A 16,391-nucleotide genomic window follows, 5' to 3' on the forward strand; every position below is an offset into this window, starting at 1 on the left:
GGATACTGAATTGCTCCTGAAAACAGTCAGCACTAATTACAATTCCAACTAAGGATTAAAATGCTATGGCCGTATCACCATCTAACCATATGCATTCCTCTATCTTACTTGGGCTAGTAATAGTTTTCATACTCTGTGTCCACCTCAGTCAGACTATTTTCAGTTGCTTGTGTGGCCTCTTGTTTTCTGTTGCAATTCAGGAGTGCAAATCTCAGAGGGTACACTAGTAATAGGCAAACTACAAATAGTAAGCAGCTGTCTTCATCCAAGCCTAATCCTATAATAAACCTCCCTTACATTATACTGTAGTGTCCCAATGCACAGTGAAAACCCGAAAGTAAACAGTCTGATAAATTTTAAGTCACAACAGATCGATAGAGGAGTGGATCTCAAGTGTTTTACCTCATAACCATTGGCCTCTCTAATTGCTCTAGTTCGTCTATCGAGCTTTTCTGCACTGGCTTGCACCTTTCAAAGTCAAGCTGTTCCCTTGACTTAGTCATTATAGTCCAATAATTGTGAGGTTAGAGTGAAAAGAAGAAGAGTTTAGGTTGTAACATCAAACATGAAAATCCTTGCTGCAATCCAAACACCCCTCTCTAAACATCTGAACAGTGTTAAGCTCAATTAACACTGTTCATTTTTTAAATGTCTTAGAAGTCAGTGGAACTACACAGATCAATTGTCTTCAAGCTGTCATTTTCCTTGTTCTTTCTGAATAAAACGAATACCTTGTGGTCACAAAACAAGGCTATTACAGCAGCATTTGGAGAAAGCAGCTACAGTTTTTGGTCATTTTGGTGTCCTATTATTTTCCACTACATAGAATTTTAATAAACATTAGGTAAAACTAAAAACACACTTTATTTTATTGCTGATGAAAGTCAACAGAATTGTTTGCAGCCATGTTTCTGTTACAATTTATCTGATTTTGCCAGAGTTAAGACCCACCGTCGTGACTGTATTACCCTCTAGCTGGAATAAATTTGCATAGCATATATGCAAACTGGCCCTAATAATATTGAATATTATTTCAGTGAAGTCAGTTTCTTTCTGTTGTGGCCCGTCACAGCATTTCTCTCTGTGTGCAGTAAGCCTATTGCTGAGAGTCCCTTTTTCTATGGAGCTCAGCAACAGCGGACTTGGACAATGTGTGGACAGTCAGCCAAGCAGTCAGCTTAAAAAAAAAAAGAAAAAAGTTGGCTCCAGCTGAAGTTTTCAAGGTCACTGACCATCAACAGCCTTTCCAAATTGTGTCCCCCCTGGCTGCTATACTGATGAGATTTCAGTCTGTGAAAAGCATTGCAGCAACAGCTCCTGTCTAAGTCTGAGCAACAGTCCCCTCTTTTCATTTTTCACAGACAAAATTCTCAATGATTATTAGCTGTACATGTGTAGTTTTCATTTTAATATTGATACAAAATCTTTTTTTGTCCATAAATGAAACTAGTGTTATCAGAACATCTTCTATTGTGATGATGAACCTGTGAGGTTAAGAGCCGCCTTCATTTTTGACCCTAATTATGCCTAATTAAAAGGATGCTAATGCACTGTACTTCAGCACCGTGCTTTACATAGAAGAGCCTCAGGATCTTCTCCCTTCATGTTATAATTCTTTTAATCTTCAAACTATGTGAAGGTTCTTGGGGAAATGTTTGGCTTTTTATGTCTCCCACAAAAGCCTTTCTTATTACCACTTGCCAGCCACCTTCTGTGATGATGGTACATATTAGATTGAGCTTTTTATGTGTTTTCTGATTGTAGCCCTTGCAGTGATGCAAACAGGCACTCTAACTACCCAAAAATATTACTTTGCTACTTGCAGGTTTTCTTACACCAGGATCAAGGTTTGGAAAATCGTGTTTGTCGCCCACATTGCTCCTCTAGGAGGTGTTACATCCCAGCTGCTTCAGATTCAGCATTGATTTCACATTTGATCCTCATTACACTAAGTGTGCAGATGTAAGACAATAACTCTCTGCCTACGATATTTTGTAAAGAAACTAGATAACCATTAATGTTAAAATTTGTCCTTCTGTCTAAGCATTGATCTGGTTATATGTCAGCTGAGTTTTAAAGGAAAACCTTCAATAGAGTTAGAAAATTAATTGGTTTCCTGAGCAGAATTAGCTGAGAAGATTTAATACCAATCTATTACACTTGTAACAGACATTAGCATAGCATTGGATCGCTGAAATATGCCGAACCTGCCCAATAGTTTAAAAAAACATGTTACTTTTGGTGTTAACTTTGTAAAAAGAGAAAGAGATGTAAAAATTACACATTTAATTATTATCTGATCAGATGACTGATGTTTTCCAGAGAAATTAAAACATTCAGTTATTTATGTGAAGGCTAATGCTAACAAAAATGAGACTAAAGCTGATGTTTGGCAAATTTTTTTTATATATCCATAAAATAAAAAGCATATAGCCTGCACTTCTAATAGTGTATTATTACTATACAATTAAATAAGGTTAGGATACTTTGTATCAATATTTTGAGTATAAATTCAGAAGAATCACATGGTAATGGTTGGGAAATCGCAGGCTGTATACCGTGCTGCCTTACATTCATTCTTTTCCACATATCCAGTAGGCATATAAATATTATCCTGCAGTTAATACTGTATCCACAGCATTCTATTGTTTCCAGTTGTATACCTACTGAACAGCCACTTTGTTAGGTCTCATGCAAGGGCTTAACCAATCTTATATGTCTATGAAAACAGCATTTTACCATCTTCCTCAGTTTTTCTGCTCTTGCAAGAACTAGCGCTTTGTCAAATCAAATCAAATCACTTTTTATTGTCACATCACATGTGCAGGCACACTGGCACAGCACATGCGAGTGAAATTCTTGTGTGCGAGCCCCACAAGCAACAGAGATGTGCAAACACAACAACACAAACGAGCAAAATACAAGAATGGCCAACCTGAAACTAATAAATATATGTACAATATATAATAGTGTATGCATTTCTGGATGTGTATACTAAATATTTTCCTACGTGTGTGTGTGTGTGTGTGTGTGTGTGTGTGTGTGTATACACATTTTTACAAATTAAATAGTAAAAAAATAAAATAAAATAATAATAATAATAAGAAGAAGAAAATATATAAAATATACAGAGTTGAATATGTGCAAAACAAGTGGCATTTATATACAGTGTGGAGTGCATAATGTTGAAGTTCCAGTAGTGAAGCTGAGGTGTCTATGAAGTGTTCAGCAGTCTGATGGCCTGATGGAAAAAGCTGTCTCTCAGTCTGCTGGTACGGGACCGGATGCTGCAGAACCTCCTTCCTGATGGAAGCAGTCTGAACAGTTTATGGCTGGGGTGACTGGAGTCCTTGATGATCCTCCCCGCTTTCCTCAGGCACCGCTTCCTGTAGATGTCTTGGAGGGAGGGAAGCTCACCTCCAATTATCCGTTCAGAGCACCGCACTACTCGCTGGAGAGCTTTGCAGTTGTAGGCGGTGCTGTTGCCATACCAGGTGGTGATGCATCCAGTGAGGATGCTCTCAATGGCACAGTGATAGAAGGTCCTGAGGATGCGGGGGCTCATGCCGAATCTTTTCAGTCTCCTGAGAAAGAAGAGGCGCTGCTGCGCCTTCTTCACTGTTTTGTTTGTGTGTACTGACCACGTAAGATCCTCAGCCAGGTGTACGCCAAGGAACCGGAAGCTGCTCACTCTCTCCACAGCAGCGCCGCTGATGGTGATGGGGGTGTGTACTTCTCTGCACCTCCGGAAGTCCACTATCAACTCCTTTGTCTTTGCGACGTTGAGGGTGAGATGGTTGTCTTGACACCAGTGGGTCAGGGCGCTGACCTCCTCCCTGTAAGCTGTCTCATCACCGTTGGTGATAAGACCCACCACTGTAGTGTCGTCCGCAAACTTCACAATGATGTTGGAGCTGTTAGTGGCTGTGCAGTCGTAGGTGTAGAGTGAGTACAGGAGAGGGCTCAGTACACACCCCTGTGGAGCACCAGTGTTCAGTGTGATGGGGGATGAGGTGATGCTGCCCAGTCTGACCACCTGGCGTCTGTCAGACAGGAAGCTAAGGATCCAGCTGCAGAGGGAGCTGCTCAGTCCTAGATCCTGCAGTTTCCTGTCCAGCTTCGAGGGAACGATGGTATTGAATGCTGAGCTGTAATCTACAAACAGCATCCTCACATACGTGTCTCTCTTCTCCAGGTGTGACAGGGCAGTGTGTAGTGTCAGGGCTATGGCATCATCAGTGGACCTGTTGTGGCGGTATGCAAACTGTAGAGGGTCCAGTGAGTCGGGTAGTGCAGAGCAGATGAAGTCCCTGACCAGCTTCTCGAAGCATTTGCTTACGATGGGGGTCAGGGCTACAGGTCGCCAGTCGTTCAATGAGGAGATGGTGGAGGATTTGGGTACAGGGACGATGGTGGCCATTTTGAAGCAGGCTGGGACTACAGACAGAGAGAGGGAAAGGTTGAAGATGTGTGTGAACACTCCAGCCAGCTGAGCCGCGCATGACTTGAGGACGCGGCCGGGAATCCCGTCCGGACCAGTAGCTTTGCGTGCGTTCACCTTCCTGAAGCACCTCCGCACATCCTCCTCAGACACAGTGTGCGCACTGACGTCATCCGCGGTGCGCACACTGTCCGGTCTCATGGTGTTCGCTGTGTCGAATCTAGCGTAGAATACGTTTAGATCCTCACACAGAGAGGCCGTGGTCTGCGGTGTGCTGGTTTTCCCTCTAAAGTCTGTGATCGTGTTTAGTCCCTGCCACATACTCCGAGGGTTGTCAAACTGTTGCTCCACCCTGTCCCTGTACTCACGTTTGGCTGCTTTGATCGTCTTCCGGAGTTGGTAATGTGCGTGTTTGTAGTCCGACGTGTTCGCGGAGGCAAAGGCGGTGCTCCGTGCCGCCAGTGCCGCGCGAACATCTCCGTTAATCCAGGGTTTTTGTCAGTGTAGACTGTGTTGTCTTTTGACAGTAGAAAGGCTTTATTTGAAGTTTTACACGCCTCCTCTTTCATCTTAGCTCATCACTCAACTTGGCGAGCAGACTTTTTAGGCAGTAGCGCTGTCGTCTTCAGCTGTCATTTGATCCGTATGTGCCCTAATGAGTAAGAGGCAAATGCGTCTGTGATGCCTTTCCCCTCCATCACACCTCAGTTTAACGAGTGTGAAAAAAAAAAATCACCAGTCAATTATCTAAATGTGTCGTAATAAACTCACAACATGGACCACTCTATTTCACAGTTTCACACATTATTAGCAGCAAAGTTGTTTATCCAACCGTTCAAAATGCTCTGACCCTTGTGCTGATGATAGTGTGAGCATCCCACATTTGACCGGGCATTTATTTAAAGATAAAGCGCCACTACATTAATCATTATGAACATAAAGGCAGGTGAAAAAAATGAAGGCAAACCAAACAAGTAAGGTCACTGAAAACCAGTTGAGAGCTACACACCATTTTTCAAATCATATTCCCTCCGTTTGTGTTTCAGCGATGGTGGTGGAAAGCAAAGTCTCTCTAAAATGCTGGCCCAAAATCTACAATTCAACTCAGTTAAAATGTGATCACTGTAAAGGCTGTAGGATGTGAATCACATTGTTTTTGTACTATAGAACTACTCACTGGCACCTCGCACGCTGTGAATGGGGGCATTGTCATCCTGGACGAGATCACTCCCATCAGGAAAGAAATCTGATAAATGTGATAATGTGATTTGCACTGATGCTTCCCGCCAGGTTCAGACTGCACATTGTCCTGATCTCAAAGACATAGGGCACTGGCTTTGGATTGGGACCAAAAATGGATGTCATGCACAACAGTCGGTCATTTGATATCATAAAGAGTGTAATGGATGAAAATCACTTCATTCTGACAGCAAGACTAGCGTTTTAGATTTTTTCCCCCAAGTTTTTGCAGTGGTTGGATCCCTTTTGTGAGGTGACCCAGTAACTGTGTACAACTGTAGACATGACTATGTATGAATTTAAAATGAGGGACAGTAGACAGACAGTATATGTGTGATAGAGACCTCTTCAGTTGCCAGAGTACTCTAGAACCAAGTCTCATCTTAGTAGCCCTCTTGAAATGCCTCCTAGTACGTTTTAAAGGAGTTACATTTTATTTTGCATTTGCATCAATATAAAACAGACACTTTTTTAAGGTACATGTGTTCAAATATCACATCAGTCAATTTATGTGTCAGCAATTTAATGCATGTAGATATGGTCAAAGTATCCTGTTGAAGTTCGAAATGGTGAAAAAAGGTGATTTAAGTGACTTTAAATGTGGCATGGTTATTGGTGCAAAATAGGCTATGGCTGGTCTGAGTATCTGAGAAACTGTTGATCTACTGGGATTTGCCCACAAAGCAACCTCTGGGGTTTACTGAGAATGAAATATCCATTGAGCAGCCGTTGTCTCGAGGGTAAAGCCTTGTTGATGGCAGAGGTCTGAGGAGAATGGCCAGAGTTTTTTGAACTGATAGAAGTGCAACAGTCACTCAAATAACCACCTTACAACCAAGGTTTCCCAAAGAGCATCTTGGAACACACAGCACATCAAGCCTTGAAGCAGATGAGCTACTGCAGCAGAAGACCACAGCGGGAGCCACTGCTGTCAGCTAAGAACAGGAAACCGATGCTACAGTTCACACACGCTTACTAAAATTTGACAGCAAAAGATTGTAAAAATGTTGCCAGCTGTTATGAGTCATGATTTCTGGTGCATCATTCAGATGATATGGTCAGAAATTGTGCAAACAAAATAAAAGCTCTGATCCATCCTGCTTTGTGTCAATAGTTGAGGCTATCCCCACCCATCCCTTTATGAACACAGTGTGCCCATGTTCTCACGGTCGCTTTCAGCAGGATAATGAATCATATTTAAAAAACCATTAAAAACCAGACCAGTTTCTTGAGCATGACAGAAAGTTCAGATGGTGTCCACAATCACCAGATCTCAAACAGAACACCACTGAGATGTCTTTTTAACTGCAGCCTCCTTTAAAAAGGTCTTGTGAAAACACTAAATAGAGCATTATATTTTCACTCTCATTTTAAATGTAAACAAATGACATCTACTTACTGTCAAGTGAGCCTTAAGGTAAAAGTGTTCATTTTCTAGCCTTGATGGAGGTAATCTAGTCTCTTAATGGCGTCTCAGTAAGTCACTGTTAGGCACAATAAATACCTCATTAATTGAGGACTTACCATAACTGAGGAATGATCAGTTCTAAAGCTCTGAGGTTAGGGGGGTCTGTGGTTGTGTCTGTGTATCTGTGGTTCACTTCATTAGTGTCACTGTTTTTTCTCAGGGAGACGTGATTGAGAGTAGTGACAGCACAGCATCTCTTTTCATTTGACATTAGACAGACAGATGGGCTCCGGTTGCTGTCCGGGCTGGCAGCCTGATGCCGACCGCCAGCATCCATCAGGATCGGTTTAACATCAGCCCTTTCCTCGCTAACCTATATGGCCATGAGAAATGGGCCAAAACTGCCCTCAGAGCAGCCTCTGGGGCCTCCATGAATCCCAGCTTTCCTAATTCTGAAACCCAGCTCTTCTATCTTTCCCTGAGATGTACTGGGTTAAAAAAAAGACGGAAAAAAAATATGTACATATTTAGTGAATGCAGTGTTGTGCACAGTGACATATATCTGATCAGATAACATGAAACACTGACACGAACAGACATTGCAACTATGGGCAGAAGAAGAAAAATAACAGGGATGAATCACACGGGTTTGACCACGAGGATCTGTTATATTTATTAAAGGGTGACCCTGTCAATTCATATTACTTTTCAATTTTTTAAAAAAGAGCAAAGTATGGACAGGCTGCTGGGCTATAATAAGCGCAATCTCTTTGTATGGTTTCAATGCAGGCTCCAGGTTTGAAACAAGACAACAACAACGATCTGTGTTGAGATTCAAAAGAGGGAACTTCAAAGAGACTCATTTTCTCTTGCCCAGCTGCACTGTGGCTCGCTGCCACAGGCCAATCGTTATAATGAGTCTGAAAAAAAAGAAGCATTCTGGAATAGACAGCTAGGCAGACTCGCACTGCAAGCTACTGTACAGTGTCTCAAACTGATCATCAGATGCTATGATGAACAAAACACAGGGGCTTTAAATACTGCCAGTAATAACCGCATTAATAATAGGCTGCTAAATGTCACGTGAACATCAAATTTTTAACAGCTAAAGAAAATGAGCTTGTTTAGACAATGTTTGCAAGTAAAACCTTTTCTGTTCTTTCTTGGTATAACAAGATGTTTGATTTATGAGAAATTAACATAGTGTGAAGATATGAAAAAGCTCCATTGGTGTCTCTTTGGGAAGATTCGCAGCCGTTTATGAGAAACAAAATGACGATGATGTGTTGTAGCTGGAGAGGAAAGGGTGTAGCAATAAATGTGGAATATTATCAAGGAAAATCATTTCAAGAGTCTGGGAAGCTTCACGGGAGTGGACTAAGGCTAGAGTCAGTGCATCAAGAGCCACCATGCAAAGACGTCTACACAAAAGATGCTACAGCTGTTACATTCCTAATATTGAGGCACTGCTGAGCCAGAGAGAACATCGCAAGTCCAAAGTTCTTCTCCAGATTAAAAGTAAATTTTGCATTTTATTAGGAACTCAAGGTCCTGGAGTGTGGAGAGGCACAGAGTCCAAGGTGTTTGAAGTCCAGGGTGAAGTTTCTGCAGTCTGCAGTAATTCGGGATGCCGTGTCATCTGCTGGTGTTACTGGTGCATCAGTGTTTTATCACGTACATCACAGCGTCTACCAGGAGATTTTAGAGCACTTTATGCTCCCATCTGCTGAAAGCTTGCCAACACTACTACCAAATAGTTTGAACAACTAATAATGTTACTAGGCTTGATTGGCCAGCCAACCCGCTTGATCTGGACCCCGCAGGGAATTAGGTATTCTCAAGAGGAAGATCAGAACCTCCCAACCCCAAAATACAGATGAGATGAAGGCCACTATCAAATCAGTAACCCCCCAGCACTGCTGCAAGATGCCTCCATGGCTGATGCAGTAACTCATGATGAGGGAACCTCAACCAAGCACCGACTGTATAAATAAACATACTTTTCAGAGGTTACAGATTTCTGTGTAATCCCTTTTTTGGTCGAGCTTAGGTAATAATTTGAGACTCTTAATTTGTACTTTCATCAATTATAAGTTATTAGAATCAAAATTAAACAAAAAAGCTTGAGTTATTTGACTAATGTGCAATTCACATACATTTTAAAAAATTTACTATTTGGATTAAATAACAAACATAACTTTTTTTTTTTTTTTTTAAATGCAGTCGTAAACAGAGGCAGATCTACTGGTGGTATGGGGTTGCACATGCCACCCTAAATTAATCTCTTGCCTCCCCCATCATGACACACAGCTCTCCCCTACTTTTTTTCCTACTTTTTCTGCCTGTCCAGTTTGGATCTTTAGCCATCAGAACTGTTGTCTGAAGGCTAAGAAAGATGCCTAGTGGATTTACTTTACCAAGTGGATCATCATGGAGTTGCCATATTGGCCCATTTATCGACCTTTATTATAATTATGTATTTCTTTTCTTTTCTTTTCTGTTGTTACAGACGGGACAGACATGACTGGGGAATAGGACAGGGAGAAAGAAAGAATGAAAGAAAGAGAGGGAGAGAAAGAAAAATAGAGGGGAGAAGAGATGGTGAGAAAGGGGGGAAGAGGAAAAAAAAACCCAAAACAAAACCCCGGATCACCTGTATGGAGATAAGAAAACAAAACAGAAGAGAAAACAAACAAAAAAGAGCAACAATAAATACAACACCATCACAATAAACTAGCTCCCCAAACATACTCTATATCCCAGGTCCAAGTACCCTCGTCCCCAGAGGGGCAAACCGATGTAACCCTTCTCTCCGGGGTGAAGGCAAGCAGACCGTCCCCTTATCTGTAGTAGCTCTCCCCTACTTTTAACTTTTATAGGTTAAAAGCATCAGCAGTACTGTCTCTGTATTTACTTGGTATTGGCTCACTACCAACATTTACAGTATTGCACCCACTACAAGGGAAGGCAAGAAACAAAAGCAGGAAGTAAAATCTCAATAAGGCTCATTGGAAAACTAACTTTCAGAGTAAAACAGGAAGTCACCAAATGACAAATTAAGATGGTCCAGACAATGAACACAGAAAGCTCATGTATTATAGTATGAAAATAGAGAATAGAGAGACAGCTGAAATCTTTAAACAGACAAATATTGAAAGCAGCTGAACTGTCAGTTAAAAATTAAGTGTAAAAAACAAGAACACTGCTTCTACTAATAATAAAGTAAATGTTAGTATGAATCAAGTATTGGTATTACTGGAAAAACGGAAAAAACGCTGAAGTGATCATGTTATGCTAAATTCAAACAAAAATGAAAAGCACTAGCATATTTACCTAAAATTCAAATGATGAAAGACGATAAAATGTCGACAAAGTCTGGATAATAAATCTGAGCTCAAGGCTTCTGTTAATGTGAAAGCCTTTAAAGAAAATTTGTTCCACTTCAGGTGAATAAAAGTGAATTTCACCAAAGGTTTGCTGAAGTGTAAACGTTGAAAGTTGTTGGAAGTGCAATTTATATAAAAAGTTATGGAGAGGTTTGACAGGCATTCATTTCTGACATCATCTTGCTATGATAAGCTTGATTTCACTCGTGATATTCTGCCAGAACTTCCAAAACATTGAATGAGATCAATACAAAGGCCAGCACCAGAAAAGTATTTAGAAGAACCAAATCAATAAGTGTTTCTCTAAATGGCAACTTCTGAGATGAATTACACGGGCAAGTTCAGGGGGTTAAAATTAAAAGCCTTGAACAGCTTGTGTACCTCTTTGATTTTAAATGCATCACTTCAGGTTTGATTGATTTGCTTCAAAATGTATTCACAGATATTTACTGCGGGGGGAAAGATTTTTATGAATCTTATCTTTGCTGCACTTTTGTCTGGCATAAAGGCACCTCCCTCTTCTCCATGTTTGTGCTGGGATTTCATGCCTCGCATGTGCTCATTAAGCTTTATTTGTCATGCCGCGAGCTGTGAGCCCTTTAAACACCTGCCCCTTGCTCTACCATTTTGCTGTGATCACACAATTTGTGATTGGACAGGCTCAGTTACAAACATGCATTTGCGTAGGAGTTGACCGACTGCTGCTTACATGCTTATTCTGTCTCACTGGGTGGTGGGATGATGCATGATGTGAAGGGCATGTACAGTGGGGCAAAAAAGTATTTAGTCAGCCACTGATTGTGCAAGTTCCCCCACTTAAAATGATGACAGAGGTCAGTAATTTGCACCAGAGGTACACTTCAACTGTGAGAGACAGAATGTGAAAAAAAAAATCCATGAATTCACATGGTAGGATTTGTAAAGAATTTATTCGTAAATCAGGGTGGAAAATAAGTATTTGGTCACCTCAAACAAGGAAAATCTCTGGCTCTCACAGACCTGTAACGTCTTCTGTAAGAAGCTTTTCTGTCCCCCACTCGTTACCTGTATGAATGGCACCTGTTTGAACTCATCATCTGTATAAAAGACACCTGTCCACAGCCTCAAACAGTCAGACTCCAAACTCCGCCATGGCCAAGACCAAAGAGCTTTCGAAGGACACCAGGAAAAGTATTGTAGACCTGCACCAGACTGGGAAGAGTGAATCTACAATAGGCAAGCAGCTTGGTGTGAAAAAATCAACTGGTGAATGACCTGCAGAGAGCTGGGACCAAAGTAACAAAGGTCACCATCAGTAACACACTACAACGGCAGGCAATCAAATCCCGCAGTGCCAGACGTGTTCCGCTGCTGAAGCCAGTGCATGTCCAGGCCCGTCTGAAGTTTGCCAGAGAGCACATGGATGATACAGCAGAGGATTGGGAGAATGTCATGTGGTCAGATGAAACCAAAGTAGAACTTTTTGGTATAAACTCAACTCGTCGTGTTTGGAGGAAGAAGAATACTGAGTTGCATCCCAAGAACACCATACCTACTGTGAAGCATGGGGGTGGAAACATCATGCTATGGGGCTGTTTTTCTGCCAAGGGGACAGGACGACTGATCCGTGTTAAGGACAGAATGAATGGGGCCATGTATCGTGAGATTTTGAGCCAAAACCTCCTTCCATCAGTGAGAACTTTGAAGATGAAACGAGGCTGGGTCTTCCAACATGACAATGATCCAAAACACACCGACCGGGCAACAAAGGAGTGGCTCCGTAAGAAGCATTTGAAAGTCCTGGAGTGGCCTAGCCAGTCTCCAGACCTCAACCCCATAGAAAATCTGTGGCGGGAGTTGAAAGTCCGTGTTGCTCGGCGACAGCCCCAAAACATCACTGCTCTCGAGAAGATCTGCATGGAGGAATGGGCCAAAATACCAGCTACTGTGTGTGCAAACCTGGTAAAGACCTATAGTAAACGTTTGACCTCTGTTATTGCCAACAAAGGTTATGTTACAAAGTATTGAGTTGTATTTTTGTTATTGACCAAATACTTATTTTCCACCCTGATTTACGAATAAATTCTTTACAAATCCTACCATGTGGATTCATGGATTTTTTTTTTTTTCACATTCTGTCTCTCACAGTTGAAGTGTACCTCTGGTGCAAATTACTGACCTCTGTCATCATTTTAGGTGGGGGAACTTGCACAATCGGTGGCTGACTAAATACTTTTTTGCCCCACTGTATGTGCCTCTTTAAGCAGATTTTGAAGCTCTCTTCTCTGACCGTTAATCTCCAACCCAGCAGCAGCCAATAGGAAACTGGAAATGAACCTTCTTCTTGTGGCTAGTTCCTTTAGGGTTTGCCACAGTGGATCATCTGCCTCCATCTCATCCTGTTCTTCTGCATGTCCTCCTTGATTACATCCATGAACCTCCTCTGTGGTCTTCCTCTTTTCCTTCAGTTGGCAGCCATTGAGCACTCTGTCTCCAAACGGATAAACCTGAGCTGTCCATCTGAAATATTCCTTTCTAATCTTATTAAAACTGGCCATGAATGATTGCAAATTTATAGTACCAAAAATTTAATGGGAAATATTTTGTGTTCTTCAGTACTTTAACCAACTTTCTCTCTTTCATGTTGCTTTTAATATAGCTTCCTGTGACACCCAGAGCTCAGTAACAAAGCACTGTTTCCCAGTTCAACACGTCTATACTTGAAAATCTATTTTAGCTGCACCCTTCCTGAATATACTGCTTCTCCTTGCACCCCGCTGGTTTTCAAGGGTGTTTGTCCCATGCAGATTTTCTGGGGTCAAGACCAAAGTTTCCCCAATGGCTTTGAACTTGTTCCCAATTCCCTCTAAGTGGCAGTGGCACTTGGAGTTGCTTTTCTCAGAAAGAATACCTCAGCAGTAGAGCATAAACAGAACTGACAACAATAGCAGCATTCGACTGTTGTGTATAATGCACTAGGTAGACACAGAATTGCGTATCTTTTGGATAATTATACATCCCCTACTTCACTTTCAATTTGTGTCCAATCCCAACACAAAAAGAGTTGCTTCCTTTTTATATGTTTGTTTGCCATTTTCTTTAAAGTTTAGGTTTCAGGTAGAACAGACAAAGTTTTTGGTTCGATCCCCAGGTGCTCCAGACGAAGTCTCCCTGTGCAAGATAAGAAGTGCCCTTGATGTGTCACCAGTGTGTGATCATAAATGTGCTGTGGCAACAAAAATGCCCTTCACCACTTCATCATCAGTTATTTGTTATTAAATCTGTAATCTAAGGCATTCATCAACTTCTTTTTTAGAGCCAGGAGCCACCCATATTTGGATGAGGGTGGAGTATGAAGCCAGCCCCCATGATTAGTAAAGTCCCTTCCCCGACTGCTTGGGTCACACTGACACTTGGTAAAGTAGCACACAAGGCAGATTGTTTGAACATCTGAGTGCATGACAAGCCGCATTATTTGTTAGATCATTGCATTAAACATACTTTACCACCACAAACGCAGTTGAGAGCTTCTCTTCTGTGGCCTGGATTAGCAAAGGTGAAGCTTAGCAATAGCAAATCAGCTATTGAGGCATTTCTGCTGTCAAGTTGGGGTGAATGAGGATAGAACCTACATCAGATTCTGGTCACAAAAGGCTAGGAGAGTGGTTAATAACTACCAAGAACTGGGGGAAAAATAGTAGCCTTGGTAAAAATGGGTCACAAAAAGTGTGCAACACCAAAAACCTTGCAGTTGTTTTGGTCATGATAGCAGATAGCCAGAGGCACCTGTGGTTTGCATGCAATCACAGCAATCTACTAGCAAGAAAGGAATCGCAAAAATGGTTTTAGTGCAGCACCCTGTGCCAAGCTTGCTGTGTCACACAGGTGCGTGAAAAGCAGGGTGGAGACCTCAAACATGCTCCGCCTCTCAAAAATAAAAACACACCCACCCACCAAGACACACACATACACAAACCAATACAGAGGGGAGGAAAGAAAGAGACTCTGAGCAGCCGAACAACTACCAACTGGTTAGGAAATACAGATTTTTCCTCAAACCAATTCAATTCAATTCAGTTTAAACTGCCAGGTAAAGTAAACCCTACAGTAATAAAGCCAAAACGCCAATGGTCACATGACCTCATATGAGCAAGCACTTGGCTACAGTGGGAAGAAAAAATCCCTTCTAAAAGGAAGAATCCTCCGGCAGAATATCTCTGTCTCTATCTATACAGATTTATTCAGTTTATTTCATTCCGCAATAAATCTCAGACTAATTTAAATCACAACCTCTTTAATCCTACTTGTGTTTATACAAGTGTTTTAGCTCTCAAACCGATTCGTGCGTTATGTGTTTTTAATTTTTATTTTGTAATTTTTTAGGGTTTTGTTCATCCCCTGTTGCTTCTATCACCATTGTGCCTGCAGACACTAGTGTCAGCTCTGCTCTTCTTCAGATTTAAATTCCTCCAGACATCCTTCCTATACACTGCTCAGACATTAAGGGACTCCCAGTAGATTCCAAACAACTGCGTTTTTTTGGAAGCAAGCCAAGCGGAGACAGCCGTCTGGGTTTCCTGTGCGTCTTTTATCCCGGATCAAACAATCAGACATGAAACATGCGGGAGCGGTATCTCTTCTGGTTATTGCTCCCTTTCTGGGAAAAAGCTGAACACACTATAATGATTATTCAGACTGTTTCTGCAGACATGCTTGAAGTGACAGTCCGACTCATCTTGCAGCACCTGCTGAGGCAGAGTTGTATATATTTAGGAGCAGGTGATCCTTGTTACCCCGATGCACTGCAGCTTTTTGGCTTATCATTTCATTTAGCAACCGGGCAATTTTCAAATAGTTACTGCAGCTGTCATATTGTCCATAAATTCCCTGACAGAAAGGAAGCATATTGGACTAACTATCATTGGAGCGTGTGCAGTGTGGTAATGAGCCAAGAGCTGTTTGTGCTGCAAGCTTCCTGCTTTCTCAACTCTGCGGACAAAGAAGTACATATATTTGAGTTTAACTTCAGGTGGGTGAGGGTTTATAACATGTTAGCATTTATAAGCAGAAATCTCTGTCGTCCAATCTATTGATAATTGGATTTACCCCCTCAGGTCCCCTGTCATTCATTCAGTCTAATTAGCTCTCCTGAACCTCTAAGCATGGCTGTGACCTCTTCATCCTGAAGAGGCTGACTTCTGCCTCATCATTTTGACTGCTGGCTGACAACCAGCGCCGACCAGTGTGGATCCTTCCTGGGCAAATACGTGCCCCCGATGTTTGTTGCAGTTTAAAGAGATATATCTCAGGAAAATTAATGACTTATCAGATCTATTGTTAGTATACCAGGAAAAGTCCAGTAACCTGCATGTAGTCCAGATATTTGTGCTTAAACAGATCTGCAATACAAGTGAGTGATGTAAAACTAGCTGCCACTGGCCAGCCCTCCAGAATGCACCCAATTAATTGGTGACTCATTGACAAGCACGCTGCTATGGAAAGACAATTGTGTCTAGTGATTTCAGTTGAACAATGGGCCTATTTAAAGCTGACTGGAAGGCTTGTTGTAAAGGAGAATTAATGTTTGAATTAATCAGCACCTAGCTTTGCTTTTCTTCCTCTGTGATTTAGTGTCAGCGGGAAGAAGCAGGGCACAGAGTCATAACTCACAAATTAATCATTTATAATCATTCGTTTCACTTTCTGGCAAACTGCAGTTAAAAAAAAAATAGTGAACATGCGCTGACAAGATTTGTAAATGTCATGTTTTTGGACCATCCTTTATCTTTTAAAATAAAGTTATGGCTTAGGCTTTACTGCAATACTGCAGTATAAGCCAGCTCGAGCACTCACAGTAGCTGTAACCTGTAGTGTTCACACAGGTTACAAGTGAAGCCCAGAGGATATCTCTAATGTGACTGTAATCCTCCATGGCCTC

This window comes from Copadichromis virginalis, linkage group LG19 (genome assembly GCF_057382275.1).
Source record: "Copadichromis virginalis isolate Kocher_CV1m ecotype Utaka linkage group LG19, C_Virginalis_male_GT1.1, whole genome shotgun sequence".
Taxonomy (NCBI): Eukaryota; Metazoa; Chordata; class Actinopteri; order Cichliformes; family Cichlidae; genus Copadichromis; species Copadichromis virginalis.